General features: G+C 34.5%; 1 long non-coding RNA gene across 1 annotated transcript; it reads right to left on the bottom strand.

Moving 5' to 3' along the window:
• Positions 1-7103: 7103 nt before the first annotated feature.
• On the bottom strand, positions 7104-10158 carry LOC140004931 (uncharacterized). The gene is made up of 2 exons (XR_011812749.1): positions 9927-10158; positions 7104-7315 (listed from the first exon to the last, which is right to left on the bottom strand). It is a non-coding gene; the product is annotated as an uncharacterized lncRNA (long non-coding RNA).
• Positions 10159-16724: the final 6566 nt, after the last annotated feature.

Here is a 16724-nt window from a genome sequence, read left to right as displayed (position 1 = left end):
CAAAAATTTTCTGAGTTTGATTGTAAGGGTAAATTCAAAGTTGCTGCCAACCAGTATCATGGGATGAAAGCACTTTATGAGGTGAAAATGAGTAGAAAATTAAAGAAGATGGTTGCACTCAATGACTATTTGGATCCCGAAAGAATGTCACTGAATGCGAGAAATCTGAATTACATCCAGATTGAGGAGTGGTGTTTAATGTCTAGCTAAAAACGTTAAAGAAAAGAGCTTATTGGGAGGCAACCCAATTTCTTTCAATTGTTTGTTCAATTTTATTTGATAGTTTCAATATGTTTTCATAGAGTTTTTTTCAGATTTCTGGTTTAATTTTTCGTTTTTGATGATTAGTAGTGTCCCCCTGACATGACGCGCCATCGTCAATAGGGCGCATAATAATGTGCATCTCCCAGGTGTTTCATTAGAAGGGTTTTCACCCTCATGACGCGCCTGTGTCGAGTTGACTGGAGAGCTCTTCTTTTGATCCTGAAGTGGACTGACCGACATGATGAGCCTACGTCAATAAGGCGCATGGTAACTTTTAATTCAACAAGTCTCCATCAGAAGGGTTTCCACCCTGATGACGTGCCCGCATTACCTGGGCACGTGGTAATGTGCAATTCTCAAAATCAAAAAGGTTTCCACCCTTATGATGTGCCCGCGTTAACTGGACACGTGGTAACTTTGAACTCAACGGACATTCATCAGAAGAATTCTTGCTTTCTTAACGTGCCTACGTCATGTTCTAGGGAAATATATGTATTTTAAAAAAAATTAAAACTTTTTTTGTTTCACCTTAAATTTAATTTTTAAATTTCAAATTTTAAAATATGAATTCAAAATTAAAAAAAATCGAAACTTTTTTTCTTTTTCTTTTCTTTCTTCCTTTCCTTCTCCCCTATTTCCCCTGGTTCTCTCTCGATCGAAACCTACAGAGCGCCGCCCATCTCCTCGCGCCGCCACTTCCTCACTCACTCTCTTTCTCTCGCGAACCATGTCTGCCACCACCAAGTCCGCTGTTGTCTTCCCTGCTGCAACTCCCCACGCCGTCGCTGTCTTTATCGACCCACGGCCGTCTGCTGCCACCTTTCACGTCGCGCACAGCCATTCGTCGCTCCCATCGCGTGCCTCCCTCGTTGCGTGCCGGCACCTTCCTCTTTTTCGTGGCGTCCTATGCACACCACCAACGCATCCCCGCCGCTCATTGCCCTCTTCACTTGACCGTCGTTCCCACCTATCCCATAGCCGATCGGGACCCTTCACCACTCATTTGGGGAAATTTCATTGTCTTTTTTGCTTTATTTGTTCTATTACCTCTATTGAGGACAATGTCGAATTTAGGTGTGGGAGGAAAACTGTGGTACAACTAGTATTTTTAGTTTTTAGATGTTTTTCCTTTATTTCTTGTTATATGTTCTATTTTTCATTTATTTTCTTTTTACTTTTATTAGTGATCAGTACTTCTGTGACTACCAAGGATTGATAATGGTTGGTTGACTCTAATTCTACTATTGTCAAGTTTTAGTAAAAAAAAAAGGTGTATCAAGTTAATTCGGTTAAGTCCAGAAATATCTCTTTGGAGAATATCGATGATTTTGTGACTCTTACAATTTTTGGTTAACTTTTCTAGGCATATGGAATATCTGCTCGGTATTTTTTATGTGAATTAGTCCAATTATTGACTTTAGTTCTCCATATATGAGGAAATGAGGCTAGCTACTATTATTTTATATGATATCTTGAGTTATTTTGCTACCTGATTGTGAATAAATTTGGTTATGCTCCGCTAGTTACTACTGCTAAATAACCGAGGGTCTGCACCAAAAGTGTCGATTCTTGCGTCAAAAAATAGTAATTTCTATGAGTACATAATTTATAGCGATAGAAACTGAGTAATCGGACTCCTTCATCTGACAAATACTGGAGTTCGCATCAAGAGGCTCTAATAGCTAGAGACTAAGTCTATTATTACTACTATCTAAAAAAAAAGAAGATAAAAAAAGAATAAGTGTGGATATCTTGTGAATGTGTGATTTGAGTTGGCCTGCTGATCTATGGGTTTAATGTTGAGATTTTAGTTAATAGCTAGACCATTTGCTAATAAATGTTAATCGACCATTTCTTTCTCTTAAAATACTTAGCCATAAATTGCAGGAGTCTGCGATTTAGAAACTAACCGAGATGATGTTTCTTGGATCTTGCCAATTGATACTTGATATGTGTTTTCTCGGTATCTTGGCAATTGACAGGGTGTCGAGCCGGTGTAATAATAATAAAAAAATCTTACTATTACCAAAAGCAGTCAATAATCAATTTCAGTTACTGGAGGGGGGATTTTGGATGTGCAATGGGTTACTTGATTCACTCTGACTCCGAAAAGTTTGCTTAATCTAATATACCAAAATTGATTAACTGACAAAATTATTAATTAGTAGACAGTGGCAAGTAGGGTCGTCTCCTCATGGATTGGGAAAAAGTTCATTTCTTTTTAAGTAAAGACGAACGGGTGGTTTGAAAATTAAATGTTAACGAATTGTTAACTAAATAAATTAACTGCGAAAAATAATTAACTGAGAGAAATAATTGAAAAAACTCTAACCAAGGATGCACTTCAGAAATGGTTCATGCAACTGATCATTGATTCAAATATAATCATAACATTCATTAATAAGTAAGTTTTTAACTGCCGATACGATCTGACAGTCAGTCTCCTTACCGTTTCGATAGTCAAGGTACGATCGTTGACTATTTTCCTGATTTAGAAATAACCCTAGATACGATCATAGGATTTAATTCCCCAATTGCATTAGAAACTAGAGAAACCCTACTCTAATCAATAAACACGATACGAGGGTATATTTAAATTAGATTGCACGTTTCCTTGACATAAATCCAATTATGCCAGTTGCTATCGGAACGAAAGTAATCGAACAATTACGGATTCAACTACCCCCAATTAGCAAATAGACTACGTGAATAATTAAACATTGCGCAACTATTCAATCATACACAGTAGCTATAACCATTAAAAGCAGAAAACATACAAATACCGATGAATGCAAGAAGCAATTAAAATAATTTAGATCTCATAGTTATTGTTGAACCAAATCTTCAGTTGTGTCCTTGACTAGAAGTATGAAATTAGTTCTCCATAATTGGGGAACAGGCCATGCAAAAAGAATTGGGAAAAGTTGTCAATTCTTGTCTCCAAAAATTCGATCAACAGAGGAAAAGTAAAAGACTAAAGGAAGTCTATTGCCTCTATCGTTGTTTTCTTCCCAATTGTCCAAAAAGCAAGAAAAGTCAAAAAGCCAAAGTACAATGCTCTCCTCTGCCTTTTTAGCTGCGACTCAAAAGATGAATGAATGTCTTCTCTTATGTGGCTAGGCCCACCCAAAAAGAAGCTCACGCTAGTCCTAGTTTTTCTCCACTTTCCTAATCTCACAAAATCCTAACAAGAAAGAAAAAAAAATGATTCCTAATAGTACTCAACTACCCAATAGAAAAAGGCAGTAACTATTCCAGCATAACCTCGGACTTGGAGTCCACAATTCTTTGGAAACTGCCCCCGTACGTGTGAGATCCCGACAATCCCGTCCTGGGAACGTGACTTCAGCGTGCCCACGCCTAATTGTCAGCAAGTCTTTTGGAATGTTGATTTTCAGCATCTTTTTTCACCAATTTCTGCAATTAACACCAAACACAAAACTTGAGTAGAATCCACCAAATAGTGCGACATTTAGTCCAAACAACTATGATATATCAGCGAAATAACCCAGAAAAATACTCCCTATCAATCTCCTTCATACCTAAACTATGTTTGTCCTCAAGCATATTCCAACTTAGAAGTGCAATTAAGATATCAAGCAATTCATAGCAGGTCATACCAATAAAGGTATTCTAAATTTCCCAACAACTTCATCAAATTCAGAATATGTCAAACTGACAATTTTCACATTTAATTTTTGCATTTATTCACTCCAAAGTGTATAGGATATCGAATGGCTCTCAAATTGACACAATGAAATGACATTACCATAAGTTTGCTCATATATCATATTTCCACAACTTAACTATGAATTAAATGCATAAATCAAAGGGACTTCATAAGGTTGTAATGGGGCTCGGGTAAAGGGGTAGGATAAAAAGGAATTTAAAGGTGTAAAAATGTGAAAGAAAAGGTCCAAAAATTCATTGCACGGGTTCTTACAAATTTGCACCTCCAAGGCATATCAACAACCTAACAAGTGAAAGTAATTGTCAGCACTTGTCACAGCATAAGAATTATGCACGAAAGCACATTGCAACATACTTTCTTTTCAGAATTTTTCTCTTCTTTTTTTTTTTCTTTTTCTCGTCTCTTTTTTTTTCTTTTTTTTCTTCAATACCGACACCTTAGAAATCAACTTCACTTGTCATACTTGCATTTCTAATTCAATACCTCTCAAATAATATCTCGAATTCCCATGCAGTGAAATCAAAACATTTCTTTAACACAAGATTCAAAGAGAAAGTCTAAAAAAAGGTTTTTTCAGCTAACAATTGGGGTTATCAAACAAAGAAATTTGTTAAAGGCTCAGATTGGCTTACTAAAGGACAATGAAATAGGAGTAAGTTGCTTTACAAAAATCGAAATTGGTTAATCATAAGTGCCCTCGTCATTTTAATGCATCAAATTCAATTAAATGTAGTCTTGACATGCATAACCAAGCAAGTTCTAGAATGACAAATCATGTGCAATAACCACTCAACAAACGAAAAAATAAGCTCAAAAATCTCACAAGTGGTCAAAATTATGTCAAGTTCAGCATATTCATCAATTAATTTTATCATCGAGAAAAGTAGAAAATCTCATGGCATGAACTCACTATTCGTACTCGTATTTCAATTGCATTCATCATTGTTTAAAACAAAGAACTAATAAGGAAAAGAAAATGCAAAATAATCACCTAAAAGCATAGCTAAACTCGTATCTCAATTGCATTCATCATTGTTTAAAACAAAGAACTAATAAGAAAAAGAAAATGCAAATTAATCACCTAAAAGTATAGTTAACCCTCCCCTACACCTAAACCTTACATTGTCCTCAATGTAAACAATAAAGAATAATAAAAAAAGTAAAGAGAACAATGACACTTCCCTGAACATGCTACCTCATCGTAGCGTGTTGTTTGGTTAGAACAGAGTTTCTCTAAATCTTAAAGTAATTGTGAAATTTAATTCTACGGTCGTATCTAAAATTATTTTGTAATTAGGGCAATAACTAACGGTCGTATCTTAGCTATTGATAATTACGGAGAAATTGATTGTCATAGCTTATTTGACAATTATAACTTGTTTATCAGTTTATATGTGGAATTATTCTTGCATCAATGATCAATTAGGAGAACCATTTCCGAAGTTGCTTCTTGACTAGAGCCTATCCAATACTATTTGAGTTTTTGCAGTTTGCCATTTAATTTTTAGTTAATTGCAATATTCGATTAGCATAGCTTATTGTTAATTTGCTTAAAATCCCCCAATAACTTGAACTTTAGTAGAAACGAATTACTCCCAATTCCTGTGGATTAGACTCTATTTGCCCTATATACAAATTAATAAGTTCTCGTGAATAAATTCTGGTATATCGGATTTAGCAGGATGAATCTAGTAACCCATTGTACATCCAGAATCCCTACTCCAGTACTAGAATTGACTCGAAACTGCTTTTGTTGGCAACTAGGATTATCATTATTATTATTGCACAGGTTCGACAACCTGCCAGTTTGGTATGATTGCAACACTTGAAATTGGGCATATCATGACTGTATGGTTGAAGGAATTGGTAACATTTTGTTGATTTAACAAGCTGATTGTGATTGTAAAAGATTGCAGTTGGTGGTGGAAGTCAAAATTGAGACTTCACCCTAGAGTGTGACTCGACAAAAAATTGTTAGAAAATTCAATTTTGATTAGGAAGATATTTTGCAATAAAAAAAATTATTTGCTTCTAATTTGTACATGTATATCTAGAAATGTGGTAGGTCATATTTTTATCTAAACTTGCTATTTATGTTTTGGAGTTGTGGGATAATATTCTCACCTTTAGGTAGGATTTATATAGATAACCTAGCTTCTTCTCTCAAAAAGAAAGAAAAATGTGCAAGTTTGTAGTAAGTTTATTGATATTAAAGATTGTGTCGGGTGTTAGTGGCTTTCTAAACATTTTCTCATTATTAAAGTACCAGAAAAATTATGCCTACTTTTGGTTTAATTACAACTACAGCTATGCTGCTATTAATCTTCAATGCACATAGTGCATTAACTCTCTCCCTTTTGGGCATCTTCTGGTTCAAAAATCTTTATCTAAACCACAATAAATAGGAGGATTGACTTCATATATGGAATTTCTCTTTACAACAAAATTTGACAAAAATGTTATTTATACTCCATATTTTGTTAATTGTATTCCCACTATTTGTTTAATTATATAGACAAATAAATAAAAATTATTTGGTAAAAACTATATGATAGTGAAAGTGTGATTAAAAAAAATGAGAATGCCAATAACATTTGTCAATTTCAATTGTTTTGATAGTAACTTTTCTCCTATATTTCTATTCATTATTTGCCAAAATAATTTGATGAAGAAGCGCGTAGACACTCAGGGATGGGCAAAAAATCCAATCCGATCCGAAACCTGACTAATCCGATCCGAAAAAAGGATAACTGATCCTATTTTTCTTAGCGGAGCATATGCGGGTCGGGTACCCGCAAAAACAGATACGGATACGGATCAGCAAAATAAAAACCCGCAAGTACCCGACCCGCAGGGTATATTATATAAATATTAAAAAAATAAGGCTCATTATATAATTTTATAATTTTTAATCCTAAGTGTAAGTAAAGTGGTTCACAATGTCATTTAATTCGCATCTCCTCATCTTGTCTAAAAAAGTGAATATTCTTGGTGAAACTGTGACGTCCCCACTTCTCCCTAAGGCGAACCAAAGGGTATCCGCGGGACGCCTGCCTAACTCTCGCCAGGACTCAAGTAATTCCATTCAAGCTTATTATCGCTCTACCCAACACACGTAAATAACTTAAATACGGAAAATGCGAAAGCGTTCAAACTTAACAATAGTCATACATTATCCAGCCCGCACGTCGGGTGTTCAAAGTACATCATAATTCCCAAATATACCTCACGCTCCAAAAGTTACATTTCAATTCCAAAAGTACAATCCAAAACCAAGGGCATAGCCAAAATATAATAGAAATCCTAAACAAAAACTCATCAGGAGGTTTTTCTTTTTCCAGTACGCCTCCGAATTCAAATCTGTTAAGCAAAACAAATCTATAGGGTGAGCAAAACGCTCGTGAGGCCAAAAACACACATGCAGGCACATAGTTCAGGTAATAAGTCCAAGTAACAGTTCAAGTGATAACTTGCAAGTAATTAACAATGCCGACAAAATGTAAACAGAAACGATTCAAGGATATGGTAGCTCTCAAGAGTTAAGTTCCACTTGCTTTGCCAATTCATTCGTATATCTTCCCGTGATGACTCTCCGTCAACCGGGTTGATATTTCCAAACCGTAGATCACCACTTTCTTCTCATCCGTCCACCATACACCGCTTCGGGCCTGCACGACATTTATGAGGCGATACTCCACGAGTATGCCAAGCAAGATCTCTCCAATAGATCAAGCTTATCATGTGAATCTCATGACTCATCGAGGTTCCCGACCAAGCCTATGCCGGCTCGAGTTCCAAGGTCGGCCTATGAGTTTGGGCGTCCCCCATGTGTCATGTAAGTGTCGAGGAGATTCACTCCAACGACGTATGTAGCCATAGCATACCATATCATGTATTCAAGCATTTGACAGGTCTAAGCATGTATTTCAGGTCATGTAAATCAGGCAAACCATGTTAAGCATGAATCATTTGTTTCAAATGAGAACGAGTGCGATAAAGTACACACTCGACTCCATTTTTCAAAATCAAGTAGGCTAAGCATGTAATCAGGTAAGCCAAGCATGAATCAAGTCCATAGAGTTCAAGTAGTCATACACTTGACACTCACCGAGCAAATCAAGAAGAAATATTTTCTGGAAGTTCAAGTGTGCACGATAGGATCCTCTTGAAGGTCCTCGTGTGCGCTTGGGCAAATAATAACGTATTATCATTCATATATCCCAATTATCAAGGAAGATTGTACACTAGTACAATCTAAGAAAATTCCACGAAATCGAACCTCAATTACTCGTAAATCGAGGTTCAATTAGAGTTTCTTAAAGTACAGGAGCATTTGGGTTTTTATCTTGGAAATCGAGGTTAAAATGTTTGCATAATGTCGAAAGAGTAAAAAGTTCTTGGAAATCTCTATTTCCTTGAAAGTTGGAAAATTTCAGTTTTGATATGGATCTTTGAAAAATCGTATCTCACTCGATACAAGTCTAAAATTGGAAAATTTTATACCGTTGGAAACCTCTTGGAAATTACTAAAAGTTCTTAGAAGACACTGTTCCACGAATCTAAATGGAAGGTATTCAAAAATGAGTTTAAAGTTGCTGTCCCAGATCACCCAGGATTGAGCCAGGGTTGGTTTTTCGCTAACTTTGGAAATTCGGCAGAATTTACTCGTTGCAAACCAGCCCTTGAAATTTATAGCTCAATTAGAGGTGTAAGTAAGGTTTAGGACAGAACAAACGGATCGAGAATTGGAGTTTCGAGAACCAAGATATGGTAGCTCAAATTTGGAAAAAATTCAAGGCTGTTACAAAATTTCCAGATTTGATTCCGACTTTGGACCTTTTGTTAAGTGTCGAAACGGACTTGAATTGACACCAAATTTTGTAGTATGGTACTCCTATATGAAGGGTATTTCTCTATCAAATTTCGTGGAAAAATACCTTCGGAAAGGTGGTTAACCAATCAACCAAAGTTTGGAAAAATTCTCAAGGCAATCTGCCCTTAATCCTTTTCTTCCCAAATCCAATCGTTTGGCTAAGAAAATCCTCCAATCATGGTTCATTTGTGAAAAGAAAGTTTAAGAAACATTCATGGTACATTTGGTAGGTGTTTAGCATCAAGAAATTCATTTAGTAAGATCACCACAAATGTCACGTCAAATCTGTCCAAATCCAAGGCTTTCAAGAACAAAACAGTCACCGTATTTTGATCATAACTCACTCAATTTAACTTGGATTTGAGCATGGTTGATAGTGTTAGAAAATAGATTCATAGGGCTAAAATTTCACAGAAGAAATCGTTTTCAGTTTCAGCATGGAACTAGCTCGAAATTAAGCCCAAAGTTGCAGCATCATCAAATCATTTCGGCAAAACGGTGAAACAGGGCAGCTGAATTCAGATGAGTGGTGCGGTTCACACACATGGAACCAGAACATGCATTATATACCGTTGGAAAGATGGGAACGTCTAGTTTCAAATGCCGCTAACGGCACTTGATTTCGACATCGGAGTACGGAGTTATGGATGAAATACGAATACTGATCTGGATTACGACGAAACCGTTTTCCAGATTACTAGCTTTGGAAATAAATTCGTTTGACCAACCAAAACTCAGTATTTTTCAATGAAAATTTTTACACAACTACTACAACATGTAAAAAACACAATCAAGCCATTAAATCCTCAAATTTCTGCATCAAAGTGACCGAACAGAGCAGGGGCAAAATGGAAACTTTTTGCTTCAAGAGCTCAATACAGTTTCTGGCGATAATGCACCTCTAATATACTTCCTTAAGCACTAATTCAACAATAAAACCATCATCAAACATCATCACAGCCATCAACTCAAAGTGGAAGTTCATAGAGCCCACATTTAACAATTTCCAATAATAATAAGCTACCCATAAGCATAATCAAGCTCTTAAGTGTAAGTTAGCCTTCATTGAACTAGATTTGAAGAGTGGATCATGGTTACCTTACTTGTGTGCTAAAAGGTCAGATTCTGGTGTCGAAAAGTCCCAAGAAAAACCGTGAGTGTGCAGCTCCTTCTTTGTCCAAGTGATTGTCCAAGTGATGAGCTAAACGTATGTGAAGTTTTGGTTGAATCTATGGAGGTTTGGTAGATTTTTGTGAGCTTTGTAGAAGGAATGGTGAAGAGCTGCGGCTGCAAGCTATCCGTCCATTGCAGCTAGAAGAACTGAAATGTGGTTCTGATTCCTTTGCGTACAAAAGATGCTTGACGTCTAATATTTTAAGTACGTAAAATTTAATTGCAACTAGTGCCCTACTCGCGCGTTTTGTGTTCAATTTCCCTTAAGTTTGTTGCACTAGTGCACTAAACCTCTAGGGCACTTACATTCATATGAATATTATTCATTCTTAATTGTCCCAAAATAATGGTTCAAAGTCCCTCAATTAAGCGCACACGTGAAAATACGTATTTCCAGTTTAGGCGCAATAAAATGAAACCTTTGAGAAATTTTTGTAACGATCGTACCACTAGCTATCACTTGTGTGCTTAAACCTAAAATTGTCTATTTTAGGGCCATTGTATATGTCTCAAAATTTTGAACTTATTTTATTCCCAATTGGCTAAAGTGTTTGGACACGTTTTCACCTTTTCACTAAACAACCTTATAAGAAAATAATTTTTGAAACGAGACACTTTAAAAATATAACGAAACTATAAAACCATGTACTTAGGTCTAATAAGGCTAGAAAATATTATTCGTGGCAAAAATCTAAATAAATAATTAATTTAGCCAAAATTAGGGATTTTAAAATAATAATTTTACGAGTCCTCACGTGAATTGAGTATTAATTCCTCCATTAACCTTTCTTAATCTATTATTGATCGTTCTTAATTCTGCAATAAATAATACACTCCCGATTCAAGTATGGCCTAGAAAAACGTGCACCCGTCGTTCCGGACTAAACAAATTTTTGAAAAGCGAATTTTTCAACAAAACGCTTTAAAAAATATAAAGAGGCGTCATTTCATATAAATGGATTTAAAATGGTCGAAATAAATAATTCAAAGAAAATGAGTGAATAATCATTTAAATATTCCAGTAATATTCTATAAAAATAAGAAAATTTTAGGGTTCTCACATCCTCCCCTCCTTGAAAGGAATTTCGTCCTCGAAATTCATACTTAAAACAATATCATTCCCTTCATAGTTAAGCCTATCAGATCAATCATTGACTTACGTTTTCCAACTCACTCCAAATCATGAGTTGATTACTTTCTTCCGGAAGATTTTAACTTTCAGAAGGCATATACACACCTCATCATATATTATTAATATATATTCTAAACCATCCTTTAAACCATCTGTATAAATCACAAAATCACCTTATCCTCTCAGTAAAGCCAACACAAGTGCACTGGCTAAACGATTTTCACCTTCAAATTCTTTCTCACATTTAAAATCTCAAATAACTTGCCAAGTCTCGTATCCTTAGAAGTCCCTGATCAAACCAAGGTAATATTCGACTACCTCTAAGAACTCCAAATTTCGGTAAGATTTTCTAGTCATTTCCTCTTAAACAGCTTCCACTTAAGCTGAGTTAACAACAATTTCTTCCTTAGATATTATATAACTTAGAAAGGCTATTTCTTCCCATCGAACTCACATTTATTGAACTTAACAAAAGTTAGCGTTCTCTCGGGGTTTGTAAAACTACCATCAGGTATTTTTTTTTTTTTCATGATCTTCTCAAACTTTAGGGTATATCAATACATCATCAATAAATGTCATCACAGATTAATCCTATTACGATTTAAAACCTTGATGCATTAATGCAATAATTGCTGCTAATACATTAGTCAACCCAATTGGCATAACTGAAAATTCAAGCATCCCCATCTTGAATTGGAAGTGGTTTTAAGCACATCAGTTTTTAGGATTCCCGGTTGGTAGTAACTCTACTTTAAATCCCTTATTCGCTGCTCCTGACCATTGATTATAATTCTCGTTTATGTGAGGCTATGGAGCATTTATTCTTAATAGTCTCATCATTCAACTCTCAATAATCTATGTATATATAGCCTCAAGCGTCCATTCCAAATACAACATCCGGTCCCTAATCGTTAGGCTCATTCAAGCCATCAAATATTTCCTTTCACTCACCCAAATCTCACAACTTTTAATATCTCAAATTGGCGATTAAACATTGGATCCCATCTTCAACCCTAAGTTCTCGACTTTTTTTTTTTCTTCCCAAAATTCAGCCAATTTAGTTTGGAATTCCAACTCCTTGTGAAAAATTTCTATTTCTATACGCATCTCTTCCAAACTTTTCATTCATCCATTTTCTTAATCCTGACTGTTAGCCTATCAACAGCTCAAGCATCTAAATAAGTAGCAAATCAGAATTTGAAACTCAACTATCCACAACCTGTAAATTCTCACGCATCTAAGTCATCCAGGTATATTTACTCTTCCCTCTCCTCGAATGATACTTAAGAAAATCCACACACACGACTAAAGTAATACCTCTTGATATAATGATATGTACTTCCATTCTAAGGTCTTACTCCCGTGTGTAGTGAAACCATAAATTACACGCCATATGAAACAAGTTCCAAATCCTAACAAAAAAAAAAAAAACTGTTACGCACTAGCAGAACCAAAATCCCTTTCCTCAAAATTTTGTCTAAATCAAACCAATCATGACTTACAAGATAAGGTCAAGACTTTTGATGTATTTTGAATGTATCTGTGGCAAAATGCGATTCAAAATTTTCAAAATTAGAGTTAAAGATACAAATTTTTCTTCACGACCCAAAACTAAATTTTCTTAGTAAGAGATTTCAAATAATGTTTAACCACAATCATCAATACATATTTAAAATCTCTCAAATAGATTTAAGAATATTAATCATGCAACTTAATGCGTGATTTTTAAAACATATACATAATAATCATAACATATATATGGAGGGTGTTCCAACACTTTTCCTCAAAGTTTCGAGTTAAATCTATGTTCGAGTAAGGCGTATATTTTAGAAAATACCTTTAAGAAAGATAGGTAAACATGTAGGTTCATATTCGCATAACCTGTGATCCAATACCTTTACCACCCTTTTATCCAACCAAGAGTTAACTCTACTGGTACATAAAACCCGATCATTTCTAATATCTGATTCATAACAAATAGGCATTCATGTTCCTAAGAAAGATTCGAACTTGAACTCTATCTGATTTCGAGTCTCAAACGAGTTCAAAATGTGTATACATACATATTTATATATATATATATAAATTTTGTGAAAAGTAAAACAAGTGAATCTGGGTATAGTATTAGTCAAGTAAAATTGAAAGCGCTTTTGTTCAAGTAGAACAAATTGGTAATGAGTTCAGGTCATCTCACCAAACCCACGAAATACTTTTTGGAGTTCAAACTTTCACAAAAGTTGAAATATGGCCACAGGACCAATTATAATATACGTATAAAGCAGTTATTAAAATTTCACACAGGAAAATCTCACTAAGTTCCCAACTAGGTTAATCCATTATACACTGGTAGATCTAATCTTCTGGTTTTTTTCTCGATTCATATTCAGTACTAAAATCTCATTAAATTATATAAGACTATCCATCAATTTTTCTCACGAGTACAGGGTTGTCTAAGTCCTCGGCCACGACCCCTTTTTCCTATTCTTGCTACCATACTTAATAGGAGTCTATAAACGCAAGAAAAGGAATAATTAATCATAAAAGAACTTAATGCATATACAAGTTGCAAAAATATTTAGAATCAAGACATGATCTTTACATGTATCGAAGGTTATAGTACGAGTTAAAAAGTCACAAAACAAGCCCAATATGTCATATACTGTATATAGGCAATTAAGGGTCACAAAATGTAGAAATATATGCAAGCGGGATACAAAAGGTCTCACGGCGTGCACCACCCTTCCTAAGTCCTTAATTAAACCAATGGGTCCGAATATCACTAATTCCAATCAGATCACATGCCTTTACGAAATTGGATCCAATCAAACCATAACACAAGCGGAAACCAAAGGTTATCCATTCGAAGTTCAAAATTTTTAATAAGCAAGCCACCAACCAGAGCACCATCATCTCCAAGAATAACTAGTCTTAGGGTTTTATAGTTAAAGTCTCAAGCTCCAAGTTCAAACCCAAGAAATAAGTACAACTTGCTAACTTACGTGTCAAATGGAAACCAAGTCAATTCACACTAACTGCGTGTTCTTGAATGCGGTTACTCCATATCTCAAAGTTCCCTCAATCCGTACACCTAAAGATAGGCTCACCCTTCTTGAAAACCAAGAATTTTAAAAGATAAGAAGAGTATTTAAAGTAACAAAAATCTTATTATAAAGTGAATTTTTCAACAAAACGCTTTAAAAAATATAAAGAGGCGTCATTTCATATAAATGGATTTAAAATGGTCGAAATAAATAATTCAAAGAAAATGAGTGAATAATCATTTAAATATTCCAGTAATATTCTATAAAAATAAGAAAATTTTCGGGTTCTCACAGAAACCTGAACCAAATGAATAAAACAAAGAAAAATTTGTGAAACTCTATCATAAAAATTGTTCATCTCTTTCATTCTTTTTCATTTTTATTTTACTTCCATCGATCTATCCTGCAAAATTTTCGTCAATTCGATCAAAAATTTGTGTTTGGAGCTCCAATTTCTATTAGCTAGATAATTAAAATATTTGTGTCTTTCATTTATTTATTTATTTTATTGCAATTGTGTCTCTTAAATTTGTCTCCTTTATTTTAGTGCAAGAAATTTATTTTTCTTTTTCATCACCTTTAATGCAACAAGGTCTATTCCAAAGATGTAAGAAAGTTGGGAAAAATTTTTCAAAATTATTTTGGTTATACTTTCTTCAAAAATTATTAGCTCTGTTCAATTCTTTTCCGGACTTGATTCCACAATCACTCATTTTGGATGCAATCTTGTACCATAATATCCTTAAGGAAGTTGGAAAAGTTGCCATATACTTATTATTCTTGTGTTTGTTATGTTGTAAAAGGATGAAATGCATGAGAATAGTGATATACTCAAAATTATCATAAAACTTCGTTTTATCCTTGTGTTTGTCATTCTTGGAAAAGTTGGAAAAGTTGCCATATACTTATTATACTTGTGTTTGCTATGTTGTAAAAGGATGAAATGCGTGAGAATGGTGATGTACTCAAAATTATCATAAAATTTCCTTTTATCTATTAGATATTATAATTCTAATATGTACTAAATTTATGAAATCGGTTTGATTATTAGATGAAATGTGTGAGAATGGTGATGGATGGATTTTGATTATAATATCTCTACCAATGTTAATTGGAAAGCATACTTTTTTTTTATTGGAAAACATGTTGATATTAAGTGAAAAATATTTTTTGATTGAAAAAATATATTTTTTTTATTGAAAAAAATATATATATTTTTAGGGGTGGGTACTCTATGACCCGCTCCTTTTTTTTGGATACCTTCTGGTAACCTAAAACATTAAGAGCAGGTTAAAGACGCAAAATGGCTGATTCGATATTTTAGGGTCGGGTTAGTCAAATTTTGTTAGGGGCAAGTACCTGATCCGTGCCCACTCTAGGACTAGACAGCACGCTAGTAAGAAGCGTTATTAACACAGTAAGCAAAGGAGAAAGAAGCGTGAAGACAAAACAAACACTGGTGTAGTCATTGCACATTAGTAAAAGATAGGAAAAAAAGGAAACATTCCCTGCTTTACCAATAAACTTGTCTTGCACGTGTATCAAGTCTTTGGGCTAAATGAAGCTCAATTGCATGATAAATCAAACTGGAGTTGATAACTAAAATTGAAAAATTAAGAATTTCAACTAGAATCTTTCGATTATGAACATAATGAAATCTAACTTTGGACGAAGATTCTTAAGATGTTCCAAGTTAGTGAAGTGATCATTAGTCATTTGTATTTGGAGAATCAGCACAACTAATTCCTCTTGATCTGATGCTGATTAGTGAGCACAATTCTGTATTTTATATCAACTTAAAAGACTCCATTGGCTTGATATCTAAGTATGCCCTAAATATAAGGAGCTAGTGAACGGATTGCTCAACTTCATGGGCAAAAAGGATAATGAAATTAGTAAAGTACGGATGAGGAAAAAGAACCTCAGAACAAAGAACTTGTAGATGCTGCTGTTAATGATTAATTAATTGCGTATTCACGTTTTGTTGGGATTTCTTTTTCTGACAAAAGCAAGCAATGAAAAATATGGTGATCTCCTTTCTTCCTTTAATTTTGCATATGATGTTAAGGATTGGACTAAAACAGGATACATCAGAGAGTTTATAATGTAATGTGTCCTAAGTTAGAACTTATTATACAAAATGAGAACTGAATATAAGTTAGCGATGCAAATTCGGATTACTCCCTATCCATAATGACAAACAAATGTATTACTAGAATTACATAAGGTTTTCTAGACTATACAAGTGTGAAACCCCAACAGGGTCGATCCCGTAAGAGAAGGGAAGTAACCTCTAGATATCCTGCCTTCATCTAAGAAAATAAAAAGTTTAAGTTTTGGGTTATCTATAACGGTATTTTATCAATTAGACACATTATCAGGACAAATTTCCAACTTTGTCATGGATTTCAAAAAAATTCTGCAAAAAGGGTGATTTTGGTGTGGGATTTTGTCTAGGGGTCTTTGCATTCAGGAAATGCGAGATCACTTATGGAATGCGACCTCACGTGGAAAAGAAAAAAAAAAAAGTACTACCCACACATTTTTCAC

Source organism: Coffea arabica, chromosome 4c, assembly GCF_036785885.1.
Source record: "Coffea arabica cultivar ET-39 chromosome 4c, Coffea Arabica ET-39 HiFi, whole genome shotgun sequence".
NCBI lineage: Eukaryota > Viridiplantae > Streptophyta > Magnoliopsida > Gentianales > Rubiaceae > Coffea > Coffea arabica.
This window is presented reverse-complemented; position numbering and strand designations above follow the sequence as displayed.